This window comes from Phoca vitulina, unplaced genomic scaffold (assembly GCF_004348235.1).
Source record: "Phoca vitulina isolate PV1807 unplaced genomic scaffold, GSC_HSeal_1.0 scaffold22, whole genome shotgun sequence".
Taxonomy (NCBI): Eukaryota; Metazoa; Chordata; class Mammalia; order Carnivora; family Phocidae; genus Phoca; species Phoca vitulina.
The window spans coordinates 2,735,327-2,763,150 of NW_022589725.1; the positions used below are offsets into that span (position 1 = coordinate 2,735,327).

General features: G+C 43.8%; 1 protein-coding gene across 3 annotated transcripts in view; it reads right to left on the reverse strand.

Moving 5' to 3' along the window:
- PKIG (cAMP-dependent protein kinase inhibitor gamma) overlaps window positions 1-27,824 on the reverse strand; it is a 95,930-nt gene that overhangs the window by 16,440 nt on the left and 51,666 nt on the right. For 2 of the 3 annotated variants that reach the window (XR_004301278.1, XM_032420045.1), the window contains one exon: window positions 5,278-5,347. The gene's annotated coding sequence lies outside the window, so the exon portion shown is untranslated. Of the gene's footprint in view, window positions 1-5,277; window positions 5,348-15,346; window positions 15,517-27,824 lie in introns of those variants that run through there. The other variant, XR_004301279.1, reaches the window with a different exon arrangement.

Below are 27,824 nucleotides of genomic sequence, written 5' to 3' on the forward strand. Positions count from 1 at the left end.
CCACACGTACTTTCCCCACACTTGAGCAAAGTTCTATTTGGAATTTTCAGCTGGAGGTAAAAATCTTCAGAATCTTTTCAGTGATGTTAGGTTGATTCTCTGAATTCTGCCACCAAATTCTATCTTTTGCTATCTAACTTTACAGCAATGGAAAAATAATTACTTGGGGGTACAAATTTTAAAACTCTCACTTCCTCAGCAGCCACATCTCTCCCCGGGGCAGGGCAGTGTTAGTACTGCACGGAGGACTGGGGAGTGGGACAGTGATACAAACTCCTCAATGCGTGAACATCTGTGTTTCTGTAGAGGTCTCTGGAAAGAGGGAGAATAGTCCAGCTGCATTACCGCTTGGGGACCAGGCACACTGGGTGTCTCTGGGCCTTCTGCTGGTTACACACTATCTAAACTTGCTGAGGGCTTGGCTAAAGCGGTTCCCAGGGACTGGCAGTCCCCGGCATGCGGTGGAGGGAGGGCAGGAAAGGAAAGTGTGATCACTTCCATGCAGGCCAGCCAAAGGTCCAGAGGGTGGCCTGTACCCCAGCTCTGCTGGGCACCTCTGGGCAAGGTTCTTCCCCTGAGACTCCAGGGGTCTCAAATGTGGAATGAAGTGAGTAAGCCGGGGTCTTTGTGGTGGTTTTGAAACATGTCTATAAATGCTTGGGCGTTGCTCCTATTAAGAGGGGGATCTAATTTGCATCCTTTGAATGATGTGGCCTTAGTGACTTGCTCCTAACTAATGGGATGCAACAGGAACGATGCTGTGTGACTCCCAAGATGGGGTTAGGGGAGGAGACACAGCCTCCAGCAGGCTCTCTTGGGACACACTTGTCTTCGGAGCTTTGAGCTGCATGTAAGGAATCTGAGGCTGCCACGCTCTGAGGAAGCCCAAACCAGCCCAATGAAGTGCCCACACGGAGAGGTCCTGCTAGGGTGAGGAGAGAGATGTAGCCAGCAGCCTCCGGCTGCAATGGCCCCTAGCTGTTCCAGCACCAGCCACCATCTGACTGCGAGTGCATGAGAGATCCAAGCCACAAGTGCCCAGCCAAGCTGTTCCCCAATTTCTGACCCACAGAAATCATGAGATAAGAAATTATTACTGTTATTTCAAACCACTAAGTACTGGGGCTGCAGTGTTATTCAGCAATGGATAGCCAGAGTGGTCTCTACAATACTACCTCTCCAGGCCTTCCACAAGTCTATAAAAAGCATTTCCTAAATCCACTGTGGAGAATGAAAAGCAGCAAGATATTATCTCTTTAATACTAATTTATCCATCTATTCGTTCAACAAAATTTTACTCGTCACTCAGTCTATACCAGGCTTGGGACTAGATGCCACGGACGAAGGAACGGTTAAGACATCACTGTGTCCTTGAGGGAAGTCCATGGTCTAGTTGGGGAGATCGACTCATGCCCCGATATTTGTAACCAGTGGGGGGGGGCATACACCAGAATTACCAGGATCGCTGGGAGACCATTTCAAGCTGTGCCCCTTGCCTCCCACAGGGATTCTAGTAACACCAGGTGGGGACACGGGGCGGGTGCCTCTGCTGCTGCCGGGAGGGTGTTGGAGCCCGCACAGGTGAGGAGAGAGAAAAGAGTTTAGGGACCACTTCTGTAGAGAAATCTTTAAAAACTTTAAGAATCTTTAAAGAGCTTGGTGGTTAAGAGCTGTAACGAAAAGATGTATAAGGCAGAGTGGGGGCTAATAAAATTAAAATGGTTACCATTTATGGGGTGTATACACTGTGCATCAGGACATGGTAACAGGTGCTTTCCATACATCCTCTGAGTTACTTCACAGTAGCCCTGTGTAATTAGATCCCTTTTACACATTGCTGGGATGTCCTGGAGATTCCCACCCAGGACCGGCTGGCTTCTAGGCCTCAAAGGCGGTACCTCTCTGGCTCAGGGAGGCAGAGGATGTGAGAGCCCCCCTAGGAACAGGTGAGGTGAAGGGGCTGACGTGGCAGGAGCGGGCTGCCAAGGAGAGGAAAGGGAGGTTTCTCCTTTGTCTTCATTTACACTTACCTCTACCTAGTCACCTGACCTGTTCGAGTTCTACTCTAGCACTGAGAATCACAGAATGTTCCCTCATTCCTTCAGTCATTCATTCAACACTTACTAAGTGCATACTCTTTCCAGCAATGGTCCTGAAAGCATTTTAGAGGCACAGCATTATCTAACCCTCACAATGGAGAGACCATGACTCACAGAGGTGGCATGAGTCACCTAAGGCCCCCAACCAGTTAGTGAGTGAATCAGGACTTGAAACCGTGGTTCCTCATTCCCAATTCAGTGCGCGTCCTTTAGGATGGTGCATTCTGGGGACGGCTTTGTCTTGATGTGGATGATACTGCATCTGTCTCATCCCCATCAGAGAACTCCCTGCCCCTCTGGCTTCTCTCAACACAAATGGCTATCCCTGCCTGGGTGAAACAAGGCCACACACTGTAATAATGGGGATGAGGGGCTTTCAGAGCACAGATTCACTGAGCACCTACCACCGCACCTGCTGCATAGTGCCCAATAAATGTTTTCTAAAAGAAAGAGTGAATAAATGAATGAATCAGGAGACATAATACAATGGAGCTGCTAACATGAAAAAGCTCAAGAGAGCATGCAGTTGGACGTCCTCCGAGGGCCTGGCAAGATCCTGTGCGTGCTGTCTCCTGAATTTCAAAGAGTGACAGGCACCTACATGAGCAGCCTTCACACCGACCACTACAGCAAGGCAGAGAGAGAAACCACAGCAGGGATTCAGATGACAGAAAAAAAGATCCTGTGCTGAGTTACCACTGGTTCTGACGCCAGCGGAGAAGCGTGGCCCCACGAAGCCATTGTTCTACAGCTGCTAACCGAGAAGAGGCTACTTGACAGGCAATGTCGACAAATGGAAAGGACTCAGGAAAACTTGTTTCTTGCTGATGTCAACCCCCAATTCGGGCATATCAAAGACACGCTTGTAGCTTCTTAGCCAATAAAGCCATTTATAAAATACGTTAGAGTCAGATTTCATTTGTCTAATTACCCTTCAGGGAATGACTCACTCCAGATCACCAAGATTCCCACACTGTTACTTTTGTAAGTATTAAAACCTCATCTGGAGACAGAAAGGAGATCAGTGGTTGCCTAGGACTGGGGAGGGATGGGGCGTTGGGAAGGTGATGGGTAATGAAAATGTTCTAAAATTAATTATGGTGAAAGACACACAACTCTATAAATATACTGAAGGTCACACAGAATTGTACACTTTAAATGGGTGAATTGTATGGTTATGAGTTATATCTCAATAAAGCTGTAAAAAAAAAACCCCTTATCTGAATTTAATGGATAGAAATTCTTCTCATATAATGCAACGCTCTCACTGTTACAGTATACAGGGCAGTTCGCCCTACACTAAATGACCCCGTTTTCGCTGTTCAGTTTTTCTGTCGATGCCCTTTACTTTCACCATAAAGCTTGGTGATTAAGCTCATGGGCATGGGTCAGGTATCACTTACTGACTTACTGGCCATGTGATCTCTGGTGAGTGACTAGATCTCTCTGTGCTTCTGTTTCTCCATCTGTAAAATAGCAGTAGCAACCTCACTGGAGGGCTGTGGGAGTTAGAGGAGATGATGTGGATAAAGCATTGATTGCTGTTCCTGGCAGTGGGGAGCCAGACTGAATTTCAGCCATCAACACTATTCTCACTACTGTCAGTACAGCTGCCTGGAGGGACTAGGACTCAGAAATCAGAAAACCCGCCCAGAGTGTTCAATACACCTGCTGTGTTCAATGAGATGAAACGGAGGGCTGCAAGTGCAATTTCAGGATTGGACTTTGGGACATCCCATGGGAAGGCTCTCAGCGTCAGTGATACTAGGTAATTTGTCCCAGTTCACCCTCAAACAGAAAAACCCAGAGGCCTGGTGAGGTCTCTCAAGATCCTGGATCTGGGAGGCCGGTGCCCGGGGGGACACAGTGGTCTACAACACTTTAGGCTTTCTCTAGGCCAATGGTTCTTAAAATTCAGAGGTCACAGATACCTTTGAGAATCTGAGCAAAGCTATGGACACTTGGCCCAGAAAAGTATATTTATATATACTGTACCCATAAGTACAGGGGAAATTCTGAATCCCAGAAGCTACCCATAAACCCCTGGCTAAAAACCCCAGCTCTAGACTTCCTATAACCCCAGCATCCTCAAGGTTCAGTGTGTGAGCCCCAATACTCCCACAGCAGCTGGAACAGAGGTCTTCTGGAGGCTTGCCCTCCTAAACTGGCCGTAGCCAGATACTCAGTCCTGGGAGCTGACTGCCGCATCTTAGTCACTGCAAACAGCTGCATCCAGGGGGTTCCCAGGGGCACTGAGTCAGAGCAGGACACAAGCCTGGTAGATCGGGAAGCTACTGTAGGGCAAGGCCCAGAAGCCCTGCTGATAAGCATCTGGGGAGTTCCAGCCCTAGGGCAGTGGCCAGATAGACTCTCACTCTGCCAGCAACAGAGAAAAGGAATCTTAGGTGCTGGAGGCAAGCTAGGACATGAGAAGAAATTCAAAGGAGATGGAAATCCCCCAAGCTCCCGGGACTACTAGGCCTTGGACTGAGAAACAGAGGCTGGAGATTCTAACTGCAGGGAGACAGAGCCGAAAGAGGGTGGGCAGGTTGTGGGGAGGGGAGGGGGCTTAACCATGGATCAGAGGCTGTTAAAAATGATTAACTGATGCCAGAAATGTTTAAATATGAACACTGACCCAGAGTGGCCATACTTCCAAGCAGGCAATTCATGTTTCATGAACTGCGATTTTCTTCCAACTGGAAGGGACCTGCACCATCTCTCCTCATCAGACCTGTGGGCTGTGCTTGCTTCTCCAGGCTGGGTTTTGCTTGCTTTTGCTCCTCTATCACAGTATTAAAATTCCCATAATGTGCCCTAGACTTTATGAAAATAGCTTTGCAACACCTGGTGGACAGGGAAGTTGGCATCATGCCCAAATTTGCTAATAACTTCTGTGTATGATTCCATCAGCATAAGTGGATGGCTGAAGAAACCCATTCTCTTTGGAGCCGCTGGAAGTACATTGTTTTTCTGATGCTATGAAGAAATGGTCTGTAAAACTGCAGTGTGATATTGAATAACTTCTGTAAAGGGCCATCCTGCTTTTCCTTCATGGGACCAAAATTCCTTTCTAATTTCACTCGGAACCTATTTCTTTTATTTGTTCAAACAGAAAGAAAGGTTACGAACACTTGGGTTGCTGTGGTAGAGTGGTATGAGCACTGTGACTACCCACCTGGTTTAGTTTCTTTTTCCTACTTGCATCTCTTCAGATTTTCCACTGTTGACTAATCAGTAGGGAGATTCTAAGGGACCAGAAGAAAAACAAAAATTAGAGCCAGACACACTCTAGGGTTGTAAACTAAAACAATCTTTTGGGAAGACAAGTTAAGCATATCTAGTAACATGTTAAATGTGCATATCCTTTGGGTCAGCCAAATATCTAGAAATCTATGCTACAGGTATGTTCCAATAACTAAAAGGATGTTCAGTAAACATATTGTGTAATAGCCAAAAAAAAAAAAAGGAAGAAACAAGTTAAATGTCTGAAATAGGAAGAGTTAAGTTACAGTGTACCAATACGGTGAGAAACTAGGCGGCTATTACAAAGAATGAGAAAGATTTTGTTGTACTGACAAGGAAAAATGTGAATGCTCTGTTGTTAAAAAGTGGTGTAGAACTGTATATGTCATCATTTTTACTAAAAATATGAACATGATTGTTTATTCTTAGAAAAGTTCAGTATTTGTATACACATACACAGTTTTGGTATCTACACAGAACAAGGCCATCAGCAAACTATGAACACTCTCTCTGGGACTTGGAAACTGCGGGGAAAAGGAGTGAAAGACTTTTATTTTTTACATGAAAAATTTGTTTTGATTGAAAACTTTATTTTATTTTATTTTTTTAAAGATTTTATTTATTTGTTAGAGAGAGAGAGTGTGGGCGAGAAAGACTGAGCGAGAGTACAAGCAGGGGGACCTGCAGGCAGAGGGAGAAGCAGGCTTCTTGCTGAGCAAGGAGCCTGATGCGGGACTCGATCCCAGGGCACTGGGATCATGACCTGAGCCGAAGGCAGCCGCTTAACCAACTGAGCCACCCAGGCGTCCCTTGATTGAAAACTTTTAGGGGCGCCTGGGTGGCTCAGTCGTTAAGCGTCTGCCTTTGGCTCAGGTCATGATCCTGGGGTCCTGGGATCGGGCTCCGCATCGGGCTCCCTGCTCGGCGGGAAGCCTGCTTCTCCCTCTCCCACTCCCCCTGCTTGTGTTCCCTCTCTCGCTGTCTCTCTCTCTGTCAAATAAATAAAAAAAATTTAAAAAAAAGAAAACTTTTAAAGAGCACACATAACTTTCATAATCATTGTACATGCTGTCTATCTAGAATTCTAAAATATCAAGAGTGCAAAAGACATTTTCAGACAAAGACTGAGCAAGTTTGCCATTCTGACTCCAAGAACATTCTCCAACAGAAAGGAAACCAAACACAGAAAGTGAGTGAGATTTTGGAATCAACAGTGAGCACAATTAGTAAGTACAGTGTATTGGTAAATTTAAAACACTGATTGAGTGAAACAAAGCTAAGTGGGGAGATAAACACAAATTTGACAATATTACATATTTGACGCTAAGAGTGTCAAGGATGAAAGAGAGATCAGAACTAAAACTTTGCATGGTCCTTGTTTATTCAGGATAAGCAGGAATACTGTTTAATTGAGACAATATATCCATGATGCCTATTTAAAACTTTTAAAGTAAAATGACGAAATATAGAAATAGAACACTTAAGTTTCAAACCAGTTAGCATGTTCCTGGGTAGAGAAGTCTAATTATCCAAAAACATTAATCCTCTCCAAATTACTACATAGTTTTAATTAAATTTCAATAAGAATACAAATAGCTTTTTTTGGGAGAGTGAAATGGGTAAAATTACTTTAAAGTTCACATGGAATAATAAATTCCCCAAAATTTAGCCAAGAAATAGGAAAGAAAATTATTTAAAAATGTAAATAGGGGATTTGTCTTAAGAGATAATAAAAATTTACTTTATAAAGACTTAAGAAAAAGATATGGTTGTAACATAAGAACAGACAAATAGGTCTGTGGACTAAAGCAGCGAGTTCAGAAATGGATACAAGAAAGGAACTTATTTATCACTAAGATGGCTTATTTAATAAATGGTGCTGGCATATCTAGAACAAAGCTTGACCACTACCTCTTTGCTACGGATAAATATAATTCCAAAGGGATTAAAGGTTTAGGATTAAATAATTAAAACCATAAAAGTATTGGAAGAATGTTTAGGAAAATATTTATGTAACTTCGAGGTGGGGAAATAATTACTAAACAAGGCAAGAAATCCAGACACTGAAGAAAAAAATAGAAGAAATTTAATAAACAAATAATAGATTAGGAAAAATATTTGCAATACATATAGAATCTTTAATATATAAATATATAAAGAGCTCCTGTAACTTAAGAAAAAAAGCAAAAAATTCCTAAGGAAAAAAGTGAAGGAAATTCAGAGAAGAGGAAAACAAAGTGGCCAATTAACATGAAACAATGTTCAATCTCACTAGTAGTAAAGAAAATACAAGGCAAACACCGATGAGACACCATTTTCTGCCATCAGATTGGTCACAGAATAAAACAGGACAGATAGAGGAAGGGATGGAGCGAGGAGGGGAATGGAGAGTGGAGGGAGAGACAAAGGGTAGGGGGGAAGAAGGGAAAGAACATCTAATATTGGTAAAGATTTAGGGAAATGGAAGTACTATATTTCTGGGAAGAATGTAAATTACTAGAACTCTTTATATAGTAGAATGATATTCTCTATTAAAATGTCAAATACATATACAACATGTACATTATTAATATACAGTATTATTTTTGAAAATGTAACTTACAGAAATAAAAGCACCAGCATAGTCAATGGTATTACAATACTGTTGTATGGTGACGGACGGTGGCTACACTCGTAGGGAACACAGCATAATTTACAGACTTGTCTAATCACTATGTTATATATCTGAAACTAATGTAACATTATGTGTCAGCTATATGTCAAGTTAAATAAATAAATAAAGCGCCAGTAGAGAAGGATATGTATATAAAGATATTTAACACAACAATATTTTTAGTGAAAACAAAACATAACTTGAATATCTGTCAAAGGAGAAATGGCTGAATATATTGTGGACCTCTAGGTCTACAGCCCTGAAGCTATTTAAAACGGTGCATTAGATTTATACCTACCCAGGATGTATTATTTGGTGGGAAAAATAAAGTACAAAATAAAAGTATGATCCCACTTCTGACAAAACAAATAACCACACATCTACATAAACCCTACATCCATTTCACTAGGAACTTGGAGAAAAGATATATACCAAACTGATTTCAGAAAGATGGAAATGGGAAGTAAGGGGAAAGGAGAGATTATAACTTCTTCTTTATAACATCTTCAAATTGTTTAGTTACAATGAGCATATGTATTACTTTAGGGAAAATTAATGAAAATAAAAACAATGACAAGCACAGAAAAACTATGCTAAGCTATGTTATATACTACCCATTTATCTTTACATGGGATAGTTAACTCCACTTACTGTCACTTTCTTTTTTCGTCAAAATAGAACGTTTTAGTAGCTGGAAGACAAATTTTTTTTAAAAGCTTCATAGATGGGGAAAAGGGGTACTTTAATTCCTAAGTAATTTATGCTTTTTAAGAAGGGGAAAAATATTACTTAGGAAAAAAAAATAATTTCCCATGTTAAAATCCAAAAGCAAGCCTAAAACTTCGGCTTGAAACTGCCCTGTTTAGGTGGTGTGTGGGCTGGTTCTGTGCTGTTGACTGTTTTCCATGGCTCGGTGCCCTTGACTGCTTTCCTCCCCACAAACCAATTAAATACACTCCTGGGAGTGAACTGGCTGCTGGGAACCAAAGGCCTACAAACCCCTCATCTCTGCTCACAGGCTCTCTTGGTCTCCAAGCAGATGCTTTGGCTTCTACATCAAATGGGTTCTGGAATCCAGAGAAGTGAAATGGCTTGCTTTTGCAAACCACTCTGACGGGAGGAGGAGAGGAAATGGTTTATCCCAGTGGATGAAATAAAAGAGAAGAGATGAAGAACAGCATTCCCAACAAGGTCTTGAAGGACAGCTACTACACCGAATCTGCCATTTCAGAGTTACCTGCAAGGTACACCCTGGCCTTCCCTGGTGGAATGCTCTGCTTTTAACTGTTGTTATTTTATTTCATTGGTAATAAATACTGCATTGAAATAATAATGATACCTCACATTTCTACAGCACTTGATATTTTACAAAGCACTTTAAGATACCTTATCTCATTTCATCTTCACAATGACCCAGGTATCAAATCAGTATCATTCCCACTTACAGGTGAAAATGACTCAGAGAAGTTCAGAATCTTTTTAAGTCATGTGGCAAGTTGGTAATAGAGCTGCAGTTCAAACTCTGGTCTCCAAACCCCAAGTCCAGCAGGAAGCTCAGGTATGAAATCACAGGGAGAAAGGGGAACTACAGACAAGCCAATGAATAAAAGTCGGCCCTTGGGAGGAACAGCTTTTCCTGCCCTTTAGGAAAATAACTGTAGTCTAGGAGCAATATTTTATGCCACCTTGGAGAGAAAATTTGCTCATTTACTGGAATAGAGCTGCTGACTATGGGAAGGAAATCCCATGCTCCTGGGTCTGCCCACCCACATCCTACCCAACCTGCAATGCCACTAGACCTCTAAAGCCCAGGGGACAGAGGATCTTTCTCTTTTGTCTCTACGGCCTCATGGCCCAGCCCTGGGTCTGGTACAGAATAGAAGCCACTAAGTTTCTACCTCTAGTAGTTCCAAATCCATCTACCTCTTCCATCCACCCCCCCCCCCCCCCCGTCCCCCCCCACCACACCCCCCCCCCCCCCCCCCTCCCCCCCCCCCCCCCCCCCCCAAGTGGTCCTACACAACACCAATCCTCTCTCCCCATGACTACTGCGACTGCCCCTCAATCCACCCCCCACACAGCAAACACCACCCACAAAGGCCTACTGACTAATCATCATCATCAGGCCCCAGACTAATTCTCTGAACCCTTACCTCCACCTCTTTCTCAGTTCCCTTCCCCTCTATGCTTCAGCCACGCTGGCTTCTCTTTAGTCTCTCCAACATTCCACATGCTTTCCTGCCTTGGGCCCTTGCACATGTGTACCTGTCCCTACCTGGATTATTCTTTCCTATAACGCCCTTCTTCCCCACCTCCTGCCTTAGCTCTTGGCCTAATGGACACCTCATCTCAGTTTAAACACTGCCTCTTCAAACAAGCCTGCCCTGACCACATTCCTGTTTATTCACTTCATAACACCACCATACATCCTAGGCGGTGAACAACCATGAGAAGGATCATGCTTGTTTTATGAAATACCGTCCACCTATCACCTTGCTCAGTGCCTGGCAGATAATGAGGTGCTCAATGAATATTAGCTAAAACTATGTGGAACTGAAGGCTTGATTCAAATGCTACTGTCCCCCTTTCTCAGGCTTTCCATGGCACTGTCCCTCTCTTGGGGCACATAATGACCTGTGTGAGAGTTATGAGTCTTTTTTTCCTATCAGACTACAAGCTACTTAGAAGTCTAATTTACCTTGGTATTCCCCATAGCGCCTTGTGTAATGCCTAAACACAAGGGTTCTTCTGAACAGTGGATGAATTCTTGCTCACACACAGGAAAATACAAACAGAGGCTACAGCCTCTAACCAACCACAGACAATGGCTTCTCCTACCTAGGGGACTGCAGTACAAGGCATGAGCACCTTTGAGATAGGCAGACTCTGCCCAGAATATTAGAAGTGAAACCTGAAAAGCAGTGGTAGTGTGTGGGTGAGAGGACAGGGGGTGAGGACAGGACAAGCATGTACTGCTAAAGGGGAGTTTCTTACACTGGCAGAAACTTTCTGGTGCCAAACTGGAATGTGTATAAGAGATCTAACAAAGTTCACCTCTGACCTAGCCATGCCTTATTAAAAAATCAGAGACGTGAAACCACTGGGTAATGATTTCAGTGTTTTTCTGTACTGTCTAGCTTTCCTTCCATGAACATGTTCTAATTTCTTAATCTGGAAAAAAAAAAACCCACCTCAATAAATGTTATAAAAACAAACCAGCAGAAAATCCAGTGGTGATCTTAGACTGCAGAATCACCCGTCCTTAGGTCTCCTTACTAAACTTAGGATTGTAGACTTAGGGTCCTCCAGGGTGGGGCCCCTGCAATTTGTGAGGAACAGTTCCTGTCTTTTGTCAGAAGCCCTGGGCAGGAAGGTGCCAGGAGCGCAAGCTTCAGCAGGGTGCAGCTCTCATTTCTCCCTAATGCAGATGCTGGTAGAGCTCTGAGAATCAGGAAATGGAGGGGAAGTGTGGGGGTAATCAACCAGCTCAAGACCAGGACTCCCATCCACTAGATGCGGATCCATTGCAACTGTTCGTTCACCTACCTGTCTTTCCCGATGCACTGAGAACTTCATAAGGCCACAGGCTGTCTCCTCATAGCCCTGTTCTCCACCCTCATGCTTTGTACTAGTCCGCCTTCAGTGTAATTTACTGAAAGGCAGAGACCACACCTATAAAGTACTAAACATAATGATTGACCTAGGTCCCTGGGACATAATAAGAACGCATCAGCTACCAATACTTCATTTCTAGAATGCCCTGAAGGTCCATTATTCATTTCGGAAAAGCCAAGTTGAAGAGTAGTAATTTCTTAGAAGATTAAAGAGACTTCTTTTAAATAAAGTTAGGAAATGCCGGCCTCCTTAAGTAAGAGCGAATGCATTTTAATCTGCAGTTCAGAATCCCTCAGCATTGCAGCTGATTGCAGCTTCCAAAGGAACCACTCTTTGAAGGAGCGGTGCTCAAAGTTTTCATAAGGCCTTTCTGAAAGATTTCCAGGAGGTAGTGAGCTCAGCCTTGGGTCATGATTAATGACTTGTTTCCAAGAACTTTAGATTTTCCACGTCTGTCTCCACTTAGGAATCACTTCTGGCCCCTTGTGAAAACACTCAGCAGTTAATTGGGTGAACTCAGCTTCTTGTCACACTCAGAAAATAACACCTGCCACCAGTTTCTTCCTTAAGTGGCTGGGCCAGCATCCTCCAGTCCCAGGAGAATAGCACCCACTTCTGTTTTTGGTCTGAGCACCTGACTGAGTGATAAGAAACGGTGCTAAGGCTTGGCTGAAAGAGCCAGCATGGCAACTCCAAGGGGTTTCAACACTGATCAATTCAGAGATGACCCCACATCCCTCATACAAATGCCAACCTATGACTGAGGGGGCCAGGGCCTGTATACATTGGCTAACATTCTCTTTCTGGAAACCATAAAGTAGCCAATCCCAAGCATATATTTTTGTGCCAACCAGGTGCACTACAAGCTTTATCCTGTCTCATCCTCGTGGTACCCCTGGAGATAGGTATAACTGCGACCCCCACTTCACAGAAGAGAAGCAGCCCCTATGAGGTAATCTGTCCAAGATGTCTTCACTGGTGGTGAGGACAGAGCTCTTACTGATACCCTCCCCAACTTCTCACTGAACTCTACATAGTCTGAAGTGACAGAGATTGTGGACACCCACCAGCCCAGGGGTCACAAATGTAAATGTCCACAGGGGCCAAGGGGCAGGTATGAGACTAGAGATGGTGACAGATGGGCAAGCAAATGGCACAGACAGTAATAAACTGGAGAACACACCTGCTAAAGACGTTCAAATTCAAACAAAAATAAAACCCAAAACCATGTACCTTCCTTTCAGAATATCACCTCCTCACCACCATCTTAGGAAGAGGGACCACCTTTTTTTTTAAGTAGGCACCACGCATAGCATGTAGCCCAACGCAGGGCTTGAACTCATGACCCTGAGATCAAGACCTGAGCTGAGATCAAGAGTTGGACGCTTGGGCGCCTGGGTGGCTCAGTCGGTTAAGCGACTGCCTTCGGCTCAGGTCATGATCCCAGGGTCCTGGGATCGAGTCCCACATCAGGCTCCCTGCTCTGCGGGGAGCCTGCTTCTCCCTCTCCCACTCCCCCTGCTTGTGTTCCCTCTCTCGCTGTGTCTCTCTGTCAAATAAATAATAAAAATAAAATCTTTAAAAAAAAAAAAGAGTTGGACGCTTAACCAACTGAGCCAACCAGGCTGGGGCCATTTTTTTAATTAGCCGAAGTCTGGAGATCTTGAGGAGCTGGGCTGAGGTGGAGGCTGAAGGCCCACTGCCCATGACCATGGGTGGTTCCAGGGCAGCAATGGTCCACTTTCAAAGGGTTGAACTGCTGGAGAAGACCAAAACCCTCGGATACGCCAACGAGCTTTGAGAACCCTCCTGGTAACCATGATCTTAATTCAAGTGGTTTTTAAATAGTGCATCTTCCTGAGGGCTGGAGTCTCTGACAGCCTTAAAGATAAAAATCCCTTAAACGGCCAACACCTGAAACCTTGGCAACTCAAAAATCCAAGACTTGACAACATCTTCTGCTTTTCTTTGCACTCTGGCTCCAGCCATGCTGTCCTGAAGCCGCAGAGGCCGTGTCTAGGTGAAATGGAGGAGGAAGGGCAGCAGAGATTTTCCCTTCCTTTCCTCTTTTTTTGCCAAGCTAGGGACTAGGATGGTGGGCTCTATGTTAAAACTGAGTATGCTAGGTCTCCTCTGGACCTGCGTGCCAGGCTTTCTACCAGGTAATGGGGTTATGGTATGGATGAGACAAACTCACGAGAGGGGACACATGGTCTAGGGGAGACCCAGTGAATGAAGTTCTGCCAGTAATTACGTAAGCACAGTTCAGGTGAACACGACGAAGGCGTTCAGTATGATATGGGAACATACCGGAGGTTAACCCTCAGTCAGTGGAGTTAGGAACAATGACACTGACCACCTTAGGTTATGTAAAAGGCTGAGCATAACGTGGGGTTGAGCACTTTAGAGACACACAATAGTGTTAATTCTTAGTTCTCCTCCCTCCCTATTGTGCACACACACGCACACCACACTTTCTTCAGGAACACCAAACCTTACAAAACTATAAAAACTCAGAAGTAACTTACTGTTGCCTGTTTTATGTCCTCTTTTAATTGTCCTTCTAGGTGCTGGTTTTTAGCCACTCTGGGATACTGAAAACCAAGAGTACTTTGCTCCTCAAGCCCTAAGGATTCTTCTCAAAAGCAAAAGAGATACGGACGGTTCATTTCAAGCTGAATTCCGAAATATAGCGATCATCTAGTTTTGTCTCCTTATTTAGGTACAAAAGAGGAAACTGAGTCCCAGCGAGTGTGGAACACTTGCTCAGGGCCACAAAGTTTCCGTGGGTGGCCCTTTGTTCCTTAAAGCTGAAGTCTTTCCCCTTTAACCGTGATTTCCCAACTATTTCCACCTGCTAGCAGGGGAGGTGGGTGGCACGCAGCAGCTGCGAGCCATGAGCCACGTACCTCAAACCACAGGAGAATGGTCAGCTCAGGAGCCCACTGGTGAGGGGCCTGGGGCAACAAGTCCTCTCCCTTCCCCTCCGCACAGAATGGCTCCCCTGGTTTAAAATCCTGAGCACAGACCCCAAGAAAGAAAATGCTGAAGTGCTTACTTACACGTTTGTTCTGTTTACTTTCTAGGCATCAACAGCAAATTTTAAAAAGGAAGCAATAAAAAGACCATGAAGCCAAAGTTAAAGTCTTCGACACTTCTTTCCATCTCAGGAGTCCGCCCAGCTGCCGTGGCAGTGGGGCGCGTGAGATAAGCTAACTTCAGAAACCCGATCATTTCTGTATCTTACATTTATAATACCAATCTTGTATTTGTGAGGGGAAGATTACAAGGAATTGCCAATTCCAGAGACATTTCTCTCTAGGGTGTCTAAAATTGTTTGTACCACCTTTGTAATCAGAGAAAAGACTAAAGGCTTTACAAACCTCAATGTCTAAGGAAGGACTTACTTCTTCACCTATCTTTAGGGCAAGGAGCTGCTTTTAAAGCTCTAGCCGATCTGTCAGCGTTCTTGGGGTAAAAAAGTCAAACAGCGTTTGAATGGAGCCCATCTGTGAAACTTGAGTTCAGACTCTAGCCCCAGGCAGTTTCAGACAAAGCCGTAATTTTCAGAGCAATAATATATCATAATATAAAAATAGACACTTTGTGACCGACAGGCTGTAAAAAAAAGCAATAAATAAATAAAGCCAGCCAAGCTCTCCAGACAGCTCTGCCTCCAAGCCCTGCTCTCCCCGGGGGTGGGGGTGGCGGTGGAGAATAAAGTTCTACTTACAAGAGCAAAGAGTTTCTCCAAAGTCCAGGGCTCCTCAGTCACAAGTGAAGGGAGAATTTAAGAAAGCAGGATTCAAAACGCCTCCCTTTTGAGGGCTGGCGAGATTAGCAGACCAGGCCGGTGGTGCAGTCTGGATTCTTTCTTGCCCTCTCTCCCTCTGTGTGTCTCTAAATGAAATGCACTTCGAGGTTTTAGTGGGTGTTTCCCATGTCTCGGGCCAAGTAAGTCCCCATTTGTTGTAACCCAATGCTCAGCCTGATGATGTCAACCACTCAGCTCCCTTGCTCAGTTTCCACCTCTCTGTCCACGGGGGAGATCCATTTCCTCTGGACAATGAGCTGGGGGGCTGTAACTTCATCCCAGGCCGTCATATTTGCCTAACATCCTTCCTTCAATTTTCAACAGCGCAGCCTTAGTGACAAAAGGCTTCCTATCCACTCACTGGGCCAGGGCTCCTGGCATTAAGTCCCTTTGCCTTGTAGTCACTGCTGACTGAGAGCGATCTAGTTTGCTTTGCTGTGTTTTAATTCACTTCTTTGGTGTGTAATACCCCCGTTAGGGTGGAGATCGGCATCCCCACTCCACCCCACCCTCATTTCCTCCTGCTCAATTTTCCAAGTCGTTCAATTTCTCCAAGATGGGTACAGTATATGTTTGTCCTTCACTTAGGGGAGATGACACGTGCCCAAGTGCAAGGCTCAGAAGGAGCACTGGTCTGCTGCCTGGAAAACTCGGTTCTGGTCTCAGTCACACTCCGAACTGAATGAATGGCCTCAAACAAGTCATCTCTCTCCCTCGACCTCAGTTTCCCCATCAATAAAATGATGGTTTTGGGGTCTTCCACTTCTGAAATTCAGTGACTGAGGAGCTTACCAACAAATGCAACATAAAAGTATTTTACTACAAGCTGGCTGACAACATGCTTGAGGGAGGAAGAACCTGACAGGTCAGAAGGCCAATGTCCACAATGCCAGGCTCAGCCTGGTTCCTTCGACCCCCGTTGTGGTGGAGCTGAACGGTTTCTCTGGGAGAAAATCCCAAAGAATTCACTGAACAAGGCCTGGGGGACATGGAAAGAGGCAGCACTGCCTTAGGGATTAACGTGGAATAGCAGCGATCAGGAGAGACCATAATAACCTCTTGCATTTGTAGAGTGCTTGCAGGGGAAGACATATGAAACTTCTGTACTTCTGTGTACAGAGGGAAGCAGTGTGACATGTATATTGCTTATGAACATCAATTTGGGAACCAGAGATATGGATCTGAGTCCTGTGTGACTTCACTTCCCTGAACTTTTTTTTAAAGATTTTATTTATTTATTTGACAGAGAGAGAGACAGCGAGAGAGGGAACACAAGCAGGGGGAGTGGGAGAGGGAGAAGCAGGCTTCCCGCGGAGCAGGGAAACCCATGCGGGGCTTGATCCCAGGACCCTGGGATCATGACCTGAGCTGAAGGCAGGCGCTTAAGGACGGAGCCACCCAGGTGCCCCTCTGAACTTTTTTTTTTAACTGTAAAATGGAGTAATAGGGCCTCCCTTTCAGGATTGTGAGAATTGAAGAACACATGCAAGGGAACTGAAAGTATCTGTACGTACTAAGTGTTGATAGGTGGTAGCTTCATTGTCATACATAATCTCATCTGATTCTCATTTTAGGAGCATTAGTGCCCAGGGGCTGAATTATTAGTCTGCTTTTCCTGGGTAGGAAAATGAAACACAGAGAAGTGACATGCCCAAGGTCACACAGCTCAAGATTAAAGGGCCAGATTTGGAAACTGAGTCTTTAACTCCTACTTAGGCCAGCACACATACCACACACATGCCAATGCTATTTCTAAATGGGATCATTTCTACTTAGAAAAATGAGCTAAACTTATTGAAACAAATGGGGAAGGGGTAGGTTCAGCCAGGCCAGGGGAGAGGAAAGATAGTCAATCTATTGCCTAAAGGAAACACTACGGGCCACTAGGTAGAGGGGGTACTTACTTGCTTTGCTACCCAAATACCATGTGACCTGAAGGAAGTCTGGGCTTTAGTCACCCCTCCCTCCAAGAGGCAGATCTGATTTGTCTTAAACCTCTTAGATGGGAAGTTGGGATTGGAGCTCTTTTGGGAAAGAAGAAGCTATTTATAGGTGGGCATGAGGCTGTGGGAGTTTGTGACTTAACAAAAACTTTAATTCTCAGAAATCTTTGATGCTGTAATCAGGAAGGACCAAGCAAACCGACTATACATTAGGAGGGAGTTTGCCAATCTGAAGGCTTTCCCACAAACTGGTGTGGGGCTGTAGTGGAATGAAAAGAACTCCAGCCTGTTAACTCTGAGCCTGTTGCAAGCTCAGAGAGACCTGGGTTTCCTTCCCATCCCTGAACCTTCCAGCACTGGATGACCTTGGCCAAGTTAACTTCTGTGTAAAGTGAGAATAGTAATAGCGCTTACCCTACAAGGTTCTTTGTCTGGATTAAGTGCCTGGCACATACTACAAGTTCAAAAATATTTGAAAAAAAAAAACTTGCAAAAATAAGCGGCAACATCCTAAAGGCATTATTTTCTAATTCTGACTCAGTGTCACCATCCTCTACTCTGAGGATGATGTAACAGTGAATGAATAAAGTCAAGAATGTCAGGAAGCCAGAAGGACCTGTTACTTCTCGAGAATGTCAGGATGAATAAGGAACAAAAAAGCCCACCAAGAACTGTCAGGCGTGTTCTCAGCAGCAACACTCAGCTTGGAGGCACTGGGGGTGGCGGCTGGGGCCATTATCTACTGTGTCCTTTTCCCAGAAGCCCAAGTGGGCATCAGGAAATGAGCTGGGCCCTGGACAGGTCAGTTTGCCAAAATCACTCTCAGTGCTTTGAGATCATGTTTTGTTATTTGAACAAAAATAATAGTAAGGAGCCCATTCATAAAAACAAAGATATTGTTTTCTTCGACCACATATATTTTGTAACACTTGCCTGTAACACTGAATAAGTGTACATCTGTGACAGAAGCCATGAAGAGAGGACAGCCAACGCCAGGCACTCATTTGGCCTTCTGACTGACGACAGCAGATAGACTCTGTGGCCTGGCGCCATGCTCTGTGCTGAGTACTCTAGACACCACCTTCTAGGACCCTTATAACCATCAGGTGCAGGAGGTTTAATATCCCCTCATATCACGGCAGTGCCGGCGAAGGGGGCTGCTGAGGCTGACCAACCTGTGCGAGGCTGAGCAGAATGAATGACAGAGCCTGGGCTCCTCGCCAGGGCTGCCTGGGGCCCAGCCGGGTTCTGAATCCCTTCCTCTGCCGCCTTTGAAGGGGTTTCCCTGCAGGAAGGCCGGCAGTTCGTCACAGCCAGCAGCATCGGCTCCATCTGAGGGGAAAGGCAGCTCCGGCTGCTTCTGAGTACAGAGCTGGTCTGAAGGGCCCAGACAGCCCCTCTGCCACAAAGCTGCCCTTCATTCCCACCCCTCACCCCAGTCTGGAAGGGGTCTCTCCCTCTGAAGTTCCTTAGGACTTTATCTGTTCCTCTCTCAAGAAACTTAGCCTTTTCTCCTCGCGGAGGCATATTTATTTCTGGGCAGCTCTTACTTATTCTGCTGCTAGAACTTGAGCTTCTTATGGAAAAGCTCTGTGTTTAATTTATGAGCATTTTGTACATGAGACACTTATTAAAATAACGAAAGCTATAAATAACGAAAACTTCTTATGGATGTTTGTCATATGCCAGATAATATTCTAATTGCTCTATATAAATTATCTCATTTAACCCCCATGAGGGTCCTATGAGGTAGGTATTACTATCTCCACCTGACAAACGAGGACATTCTAGACATATCAATCACAGAACTTGTTCAGCTGGCAAATGACTGGTATCTGTTGAAAGAAGTATATGAGGAATAAATTCTGGGCACCACTACTGACCTTCTAGTCCAAACAGCTGCTGCAAAATGCAATTAGCTCTTCACCCTATCAAAGGCAAGTTTCAGTTGTCATGCCATTTCAAATTCACTTAATCACTCTGTCACACAACTAGAAGATCCCTATTTTTTTCTGGACATAATTGAGAAGCACACTGATTGAGACTTATAGTTGTAAATATAGATTTTGTTTTCTTTCCAATTATAATTGGTTATTGTAAAAAAAAAAAAGGAAATATAGAAGAGCAGGAAAAAGGAAGGAAAATCATCCATCATCCTACCACCCAGAAATAACCAATTAACTTCCTGGCATATGGGCCCAAAAGGAACCATACCTACACTGAAAACAATGTTTTGGGGTGCCAGGGTGGCTCAGTTGGCTAAGTGTCCAACTCTTGATTTCAGCTCGGGTCTCGATCTCGGGGTCATGACTTCAAGCCCTGCATTGGGCTCCATGCTGCACGTGGAGCCTACTTAGAAAAACAACAACAAAATTTTTAAAAATCAGACACATTAAGTCATTTGGGGGCAGAGAGAAATCAATCCCACAAAAGATGCCAAAGAAATGTTTGATTTTTTCTTTTTTTCTGGTTTTGGAATACACCTGGCTGCTTTCTCTACAGGGTTTGATGTTCTGAGGGTCCACCTCCTAGGCCCCCTTGGATGGCTGCTAATGTAGCCAGTGTGCCCAATGGAGAGATGGCAGGAGAAGGGAAGCCTGATCCAAGAGAGGATGTACCTAAAGAATGGGTAGGTTCACAGAATACCTCCCTTCTAGTATGAGACTGGGCGTCCTTATCCTGTCCTTTGAAGGACCCTCAGTCTAACTGAGGGTCAGGTGCCCTAAAGCAAAGTGTACCCTTCAGTGTGGTACACAGAGATTCTAGCAGCTTTCCAGGGAGGGCTGAGGCCTGTGCGGCAGACAACATTTCCAGAGGAAACAAAGGCCTACCTCCTAAAAGGAGGCTTTTGTTATTGTTTACAATTGGGAAATAAAAAAAAGTATCACAGAGCATTTGAGGAAAACCAACAGCATGACAGAAACTAAAAAAAGAGAAAATGGACTCTTATGGGAGGGAAAATTCAGACAAGTGAAAACCTTTAAAAAGAAAATTCTTATGTCTTCAGAGAGATTCTGAAGATACCATGTCCACAAAACAAAAGAAGTTGACAAAACTGGACTCTTGGAAATTAATAATATGAGTAACTGAAATTAACAATTCAGTAGAAAAACTGGAAAATAAAAAAAGGAAATCTTTCAAAATACAGTATAGGGAAAAAAATATTTACAGGATGAAAAAGAATTTTCATATAGAACAATAATCCAGGAAGTTCAACATCGGTCTGAAACTGAATTCCAGAGAAAGAATACAAAGAAAAGTACAACAGGAAATTATCTAAGAAACCATGAGGAAACTTTCCCAGAGTCGAAAGCTGCATCTTTTAAGATTTTATTTATTTATTTGAGAGAGAGAGAGAGAGCGAGCATGAGCGGGGGGAGGGGTGGAGGGAGAAGCAGACTCCCCGCTGAGCAAGGAGCCCAATGCGGAACTTGGTCCCAGGACCCTGGGATCATGACCTGAGCCGAAGGCAGACACTTAACTGACTGAAACACCCAGGAGCCCGAAAAGCTGCATCTTTAAACTGAAAAGTTTATCAGGTGCTAAGGAGAAGGAAAGAGTCTTTCATGTCTACATATAATCTCCTAACCTTTCAGAATTCAAAAGGAAAAAATCCTACATGTTTCTAGAGAAACAAAATGATTCAAAAGAAAAGAATCAGACTGGTATCGGACCTCTGAGCAATACTGGCTGCCTGAAGACAACAGAGCAATGCTTTCAAAGGAAAATGACTTGGAACCTAGAATTTATCCTCAGCTAGGCAAAATAAAGCCATTTTTGAGACATGCAAGGACTCAGAACGGTTTCTCTCTTGTGCACTGTTTTCTCAGTAAACTCCTGGAGAATATGCTTCACCTAAATGAGGGTTTAAACTATAAAGGAGAATTTGAAAACAGGGATCTAACAAGAGAGATGGAAGGAATGCCAAGGATGAAGATGAGGGTTGCCCAGGACCTCAGCTGACCTGCAGACCTAGAGAGTGCCAGTCTCACTAGAGCGGGAGGGTGAGAGGCTCCAGGAAAACAGAGCTGAGGGACTCCCTGACAGGTCTGCCGAAAACTGTACTGAGAGTCCGTGGGCAAGTATGGGAAGCCTTTGCAGCAAGAAACAAGGAAAACTGAGCATATTAAAGAAGCTGTTATTCATCCAGGAAAAGTCATACAGAAAGGAAAAATAACCAGAAAGTTACTGGCTCAGTAATAAACTATTTATGATGCCATAATGCTATAAAACACTGAATACCGATTTAACCAAAAAAACTGTGATATTTGGAGAAAAAGGTAAAGGAGAAGTGTGAAGGGGGCTCTGGCGCTTGTGAAAAAGCTAAAGCCTCACGAGCCATCCTAGGAGGTCAACAGGTAACACCTAAAATTGATAAACAAAGAAAAGGCAGTATGGTAGTGTGTGGTCCTTGTTTGCATCTGATTTGAATAAAAAAGTACTTAGAAGTTAATCAGCGATCTTTGTGAGTTATAAGGGATTGTTAATTATTTTATGTGTGACAATGGTAGTGTAGTTATGTTTTTAAAAAAGTAGTCCTTGTTCTCTTAGAGATACATGCTAAAGTAGCTATTAAAGAAATGACATGATGTTTAAAACTTATTCCAAAATTATCCAGTAGCAGGGGTAAAAGTGGCTGCAGGCACAGATGAAACAAGACAGGTCATGATTCTTGAAGCTGGGTATTGGGTGGTACATGACGACTCATTATGTCATTCTAATACTGTACATGTTTGAAAATTTCCATAATAAGAAAATGTTCACAGACAGAGATAGCTGTACAAGCGTATCATTTGGATATATGGAAATAACAGAACAAACAGCCAGCAGGATCAAAAGTGTATGCTCTTGGGACCAGGGCAGGAGGCAGGGGAGAAAGGGGTGGGGGAAGGAGGTAGCTGTTTTTAGCGCGTTTATAATGAATGATATTTGATCTTAAAAAGAATAAAGCAAACCTATGTGCATGTGCCATTCTGAAAAAAAAATTTTTTTTTAAATATTTATTTATTTGAGAGAGAGAGAGAGAGAGAGAGAGAGAAAGAGTGTGGGGGAGGGGCAGAGGGGGAGGGAGAGAAAGAATCTCAAGCAGATTCCCTGCTGAGTGCAGAGCCTGATGCGCTTGAACCCATCACTGAGATCATGACCTGAGATGAAATCAAGAGTCAGACACTTAACCCACTGAGCCACCCAGGTGCCCCCAAACCCAATTAATTTAATTTTACTTTTTTGAAAAGATTTAATTTGTGTGTGTGAGAGAGAGAGAGAAAGCATGAGCAGGGAGAGGGGCAGGGGGACAAGCAGAATTCCTGCTGAGTGCAGAGCCTGACAGGGGCTCAATCCCAGGACCCCGAGGTCACAACCTGAGCCAAAGTCAGACACTTGACTGACTTAGCCACCCAGATGCCCCAGCACAATTAATTTAAAAAAAGAAATGGGCAGGGGGGCGCCTGGCTGGCTCGGTCACTGCAGCATGCGGCTCTTGATCTTGGGATTGTGAGTTTGAGCTCCACGCTGGGCACAGAGATTACTTAAAAAAATAAATGGAGGGGGTGCCTGGGTGGCTCAGTCGGTTAAGTGTCTGCCTTCGGCTCAGGTCATGATCTCAGGGTCCTGGGATCGAGCCCCGCGTCGGGCTCCCTGATCAGCAGGAAGCCTGCGTCTCTCCCTCTCCCACTCCCCCTGCTTGTGTTCCCTCTCTCGCTCTCTGTCAAATAAATAAAATCTTTTAAAACAATAAATGGAGGGTTAAAAGCGGATGTTACCTCAAGTGAGGGGCTAAGCAGGAAACTGATGCCTTTCTGGACTTGCTGTTTTTTGTTTTTTGTTTTTAATTGATGTTCATGTATTACTATGATTTTTAGAAAATGTAATCTACTTTTATTAGTTATTGCCATCAGCTTTTAGCTGGGCCTTTTGCTAATCTCGACACTTACAAACTGAATCCGTTTCTCCAGCTGAAGAATCCTGAATAACCCAGAGTATTTCCACATTAAATATAACAATAATTATTACTGGGGTTTAATAATTATCTACCATTTGTCACTGCTTTATATATGTTATTTCTAATTTTTATAACACTTTTGCAAAGCCGATATCATATTCCCATTTTACAGATGGTAAGATTAAGGTTGAGAGACACATCAGCCGTGTGCTTGAGGTTACAGAGCAGAAGGCCAAGCTTGTGCGACTCCTTCCACTACCCTACCTCTCCTTTACAGTCCACTAGTTTGGGACAGTCCAGAAAGTACTCTGACATCCCTTTTGTCATTCAATCCATGAAGCGGGAGAGACAGAATTATCTATACTTGACAGATGAAGAATTAAAGCTAAAAAAAAGTTAGGTAACTTGCCTAAGCGTCCAGGTTTCCCGATCCTTAATTCAGTACTGTGGTATCATCCCTATCATCTGTCCCCTCTACAACAAAATGTTGTTTTCATAACCTCCTCAGAGGCATCTGACATAAGAGTCACTGTAAATGAATGCAGCTGAAGGAGGAATTTTAAAGAGACTTATTTTTTCCAAAGGAAATCTAGTAATAAACCATGGAATGTCCTTAGTTGCTCTAATGTCAGCATTTTACTCGAGTTCTCAAAGGGGTTCTGAAAATGTCAGCAGCCTGTCTTCCTGGCAGAGAGAGATCAGCGGGTGGCAGGGGCAGCTTGCAGCAGTTCTGACAACTGGTGCCACTCTTCTCGGCTCCAAAAGAAAGGAATGAGCCAGGCATGCTTCGGCCCTGAAAAAAAAATGTCTGTGTCTCCTAAGTCTACTTACGTCAGTGGCCATGTGGCCCCAGGGCTATTGATAGTTGCCAGGAACCCTAGATTGGTGCTACTCTAGAGCAGGGCGAGTTCACGGAGTGACAGGCTGGGTTAGGAGGGAAGTCCAAAGTGGGAAACTGAAGGGCCTGAATGTCTGCCCTCTGCTCATCTCAAACCCTGGGCAGCTGATGGCCCTGCCTGGCGAGGAAGCAGACTAAGAGCTGGGCCCAAGTGCCATGAGCTTGGCTTGAGAGGCTGTTCTCTGGCTATTCTGGCATCTGAACAATGGCCAAGCAGCAGCTAGGGGGAAGAAACTGTTTACTCGAGTTCAAACTATTTATAGTACCAGCAATCTGCACATATTTGGATGACAAATCTCTGGGTTTCAAGTGAGCGGTGCTTTGCTCCTGGACAATTTTATCAGACACACTCCCTCCCCACGCCGCCCCCGGACCCCTTAGCTCACACGTGTTGCCCTTAGGATGTTTTATTTAAGTTGCTGAATTTAAAAAAATCAAGATCATAAAAAGAAATCACATTTTAAGAACAAGTGACTTTTAATCCATTTGCCTACGAGCTTAAACTACATAGTATCATTTTCTTTAAGGCTTGAATCAGAGATTAAATTCTAATACATGTATATTCTATAAAAAATATGACTGAAATTAAAACAGTATCTGAATAAGCTTTGTAATTTCACATGTACTCTATCATTGTAATGATGCCGAGCCCCACTCAAGACCTGCAAAAAGAATGTTTCTTATGACATTTCAGGATGATAGAAGGCTTTCCGGAACAGATCCACAAACAGTATGTAACCATCTACACATTACAGGCAAACAGAGGAGATACTGTCCACCCCCCCGGGGCAGCTGCAGCTACAGGGACAGTGCTCGCAACGCCCCTGCCCCCAGCGCACGCCACACACGGGAGCTGTTTGACTGGAACAAAAAGATGTGCAGAGCCTTCCGCACAATTTTAACTCACAGAAGGTTATTATACCCTCGCCAAAACATTTGTTTGGAAAAACCAGTCTACCTCTAAAAGCTGCCTTGTTTTTACAGCAAAGGCCATGCCGATCAGCCACCTCTCCTGAGCCAGGCACTGCCTAATTCCGAAGGGGAAACGTGGTTGTGAATCAAATGTATGCCAGCTAATATACTGGGTCCTATCACACAATGCAGGCAGGAACTGGGCATAGAGAGAAAGGGCACTGAGTGAGAGGAAAGGTTTAGCGTATACGGCATGATGCTGGACAATTAAGGGATTCCTCCAAGGAACTTACTTGTTTTCTTACTTTTGCCCCCTGCTAACGAAGCGCTTTAGAAAGCAAACAGGAAGGTCTCCAAGATAATCTTTAGATTAACCCCACTTTTTAAAATCAGGAGAGAAGTAAGAGTGGTTAAGGGTAAAGGAAAGAAGCATGTTTATATACAAAGGGAATGTAAATTATTTTAGAAATTTTTTGCTGGTCAGTTGGTAATATTTGGTCAATATATGACCAAAGACTTTAATGCATGTAATTTTGATCCTATGATTCTACTTCTAGGAATTTAAACAATATCCTCATCATTCAGACCTTAGCTAAAATGTCACCTCTTGGGGACTTCCCCAACCCACTCAACCTAAGGTAACCACCCTCTACATATCACATCACTTTCTTTTTTTTTCCTTAAGATTTTATTTATTTATTTGACACAGAGAGAGCATGCAAGCGAGTGGAGGGTCAGAGGGAGAGGGAGAAGCAGACTCCTTGCTGAGCGTGGAGCCTGATGCGGGACTTGATTTCAGGACCCCAAGAGATCATGACCTGAGCTGAAGGCAGACACCCAACTGAGCCACCAGGTGCCCCACATCACTTTCTTTTAATTGTCTGCACAACACTGCTATTTTTCTTGTTCATTAATTTGTGTACTGTTCATCTTCACTGCTGCTCCCCACCACCCACATTAAAATGTTAGCTTTATACGAGCAGGGACCTGGTCTGTCGAATGCATTGCTTTCTTCCTGTGTGGTGGATACTAGCCAAGGATGTTACATACATCATCTCATTTAGTCCTCACAACCATATGAGGTTTGTTATTATCCCATTTTACAGATAAGCAAACTGAGGCACAGTTTAAGTCTAGTGAGTGGCCAGCAAGTGGCAGTAGGAATATGAACACTGCTATGTATGACCACAAAGCCTATGCTCTTAACTACCTCCCTCAAAATGAACCACAAGTTTCAAAGTGCACACTTTTTGACCAAGCATTATAGTTCTGGAAATCTGTTATGTGGAGATAATCAGACAAGAACAATGGTGAGATACATTTTTATTTACTGCAGGCTGCTTACAGAAGCAAATATTGGAAATATGTTTAGGCAAGTCATCAGTTAGCTATAAGCCCCAAGTTTACTTTTTGGTAAACAGGGGGCCCCATCTGAGAGACACCATGAAGATTTAATGAGACAAAGCACAGTACCTGGCTCATAGTCAGTGTTTTACTGTTTACTACATGCATTTACATCTCTAAAAGGATATACAATATACCAAATTGTTACCAGAGGTCATCTCTGGACAGCAGGATTATGGGGGGGGAGGGGTTTCATTAACTAGATTGTGTATTTCCACGATGTTCTAATTTTTATAAAATTCATACTGATGTCATAGTCATAATATATTTATTACTTTTTTTTTAAAAAAGAATATAAAGGGGCGCCTGGGTGGCCCAGTCGGTTAAGCATCTGCCTTCTGGGGTCATGGCTGGGGTCATGATCCCAGGGTCCTGGGATGGAGCCCCATGTCTGGCTCTCTGCTCAGTGGGGAGCCTGCTTCTGCCTCTCCCTCTGCCTGCCATTCCGCCTGCTTGTGCTCCCTCTCTGTCAAATAAATAAAATCTTAAAAAAAAAAAAAGAATATGAAGAAAAAGTTAAAGAAACTTGGAGGAGGAAACTCAGTTTATGGGACAGAGAGGGAAACTAGTTTAGTAGATCTCAAACTAAAAATATTCCTCCTCGTATGTGTTCTGGTAAGCGCTGTGAATTGTGCAAGACTGTTGAATCTCAGATCTGTACCCCTGAAACAAATAATGCAATATATGTTAAGAAAGAAAAAAAGAAGAAGAAGAATGTAGCAGGAGGGGAAGAATGAAGGGGGGGAAATCGGAGGGGGAGAAGAACCATGAGAGACAATGGACTCTGAAAAACAAACTGAGGGTTCTAGAGGGGAGGGGGTTGGGAGGATGGGTTAGCCTGGTGATGGGTATTGAGGAGGGCACGTTCTGCATGGAGCACTGGGTGTTATGCACAAACAATGAATCATGGAACACTATATCTAAAACTAATGATGTAATGTATGGGGATTAACATAACAATAAAAAAATAAAATAAATAAAAAAAAAATAAAAGAAAGGAGAGCCAAAAAAAAAAAAAAATATTCCTCCTCTTTTGTTCTATGTAAGAACAAGATCTTCAATGGGTTTATAGGTCGTACCCCACTACAAAGGTCTACATTCGCAGTGAAGTCAGGGAGATTCTTAATAAGAACATAGACCTACAGAATTTATTCAGATGGATTCAAGATATTTGAAAAGATGCTAAAATATATATACAAAAAGGAAGAAAATCTTTATAGCCACATCTGCCTTCTAAAGAGAAAGACTTTCAAAGAAAGAAAGAAAGAAAGAAAGAAAGAAAGAAAGAAAGAAAGAAAG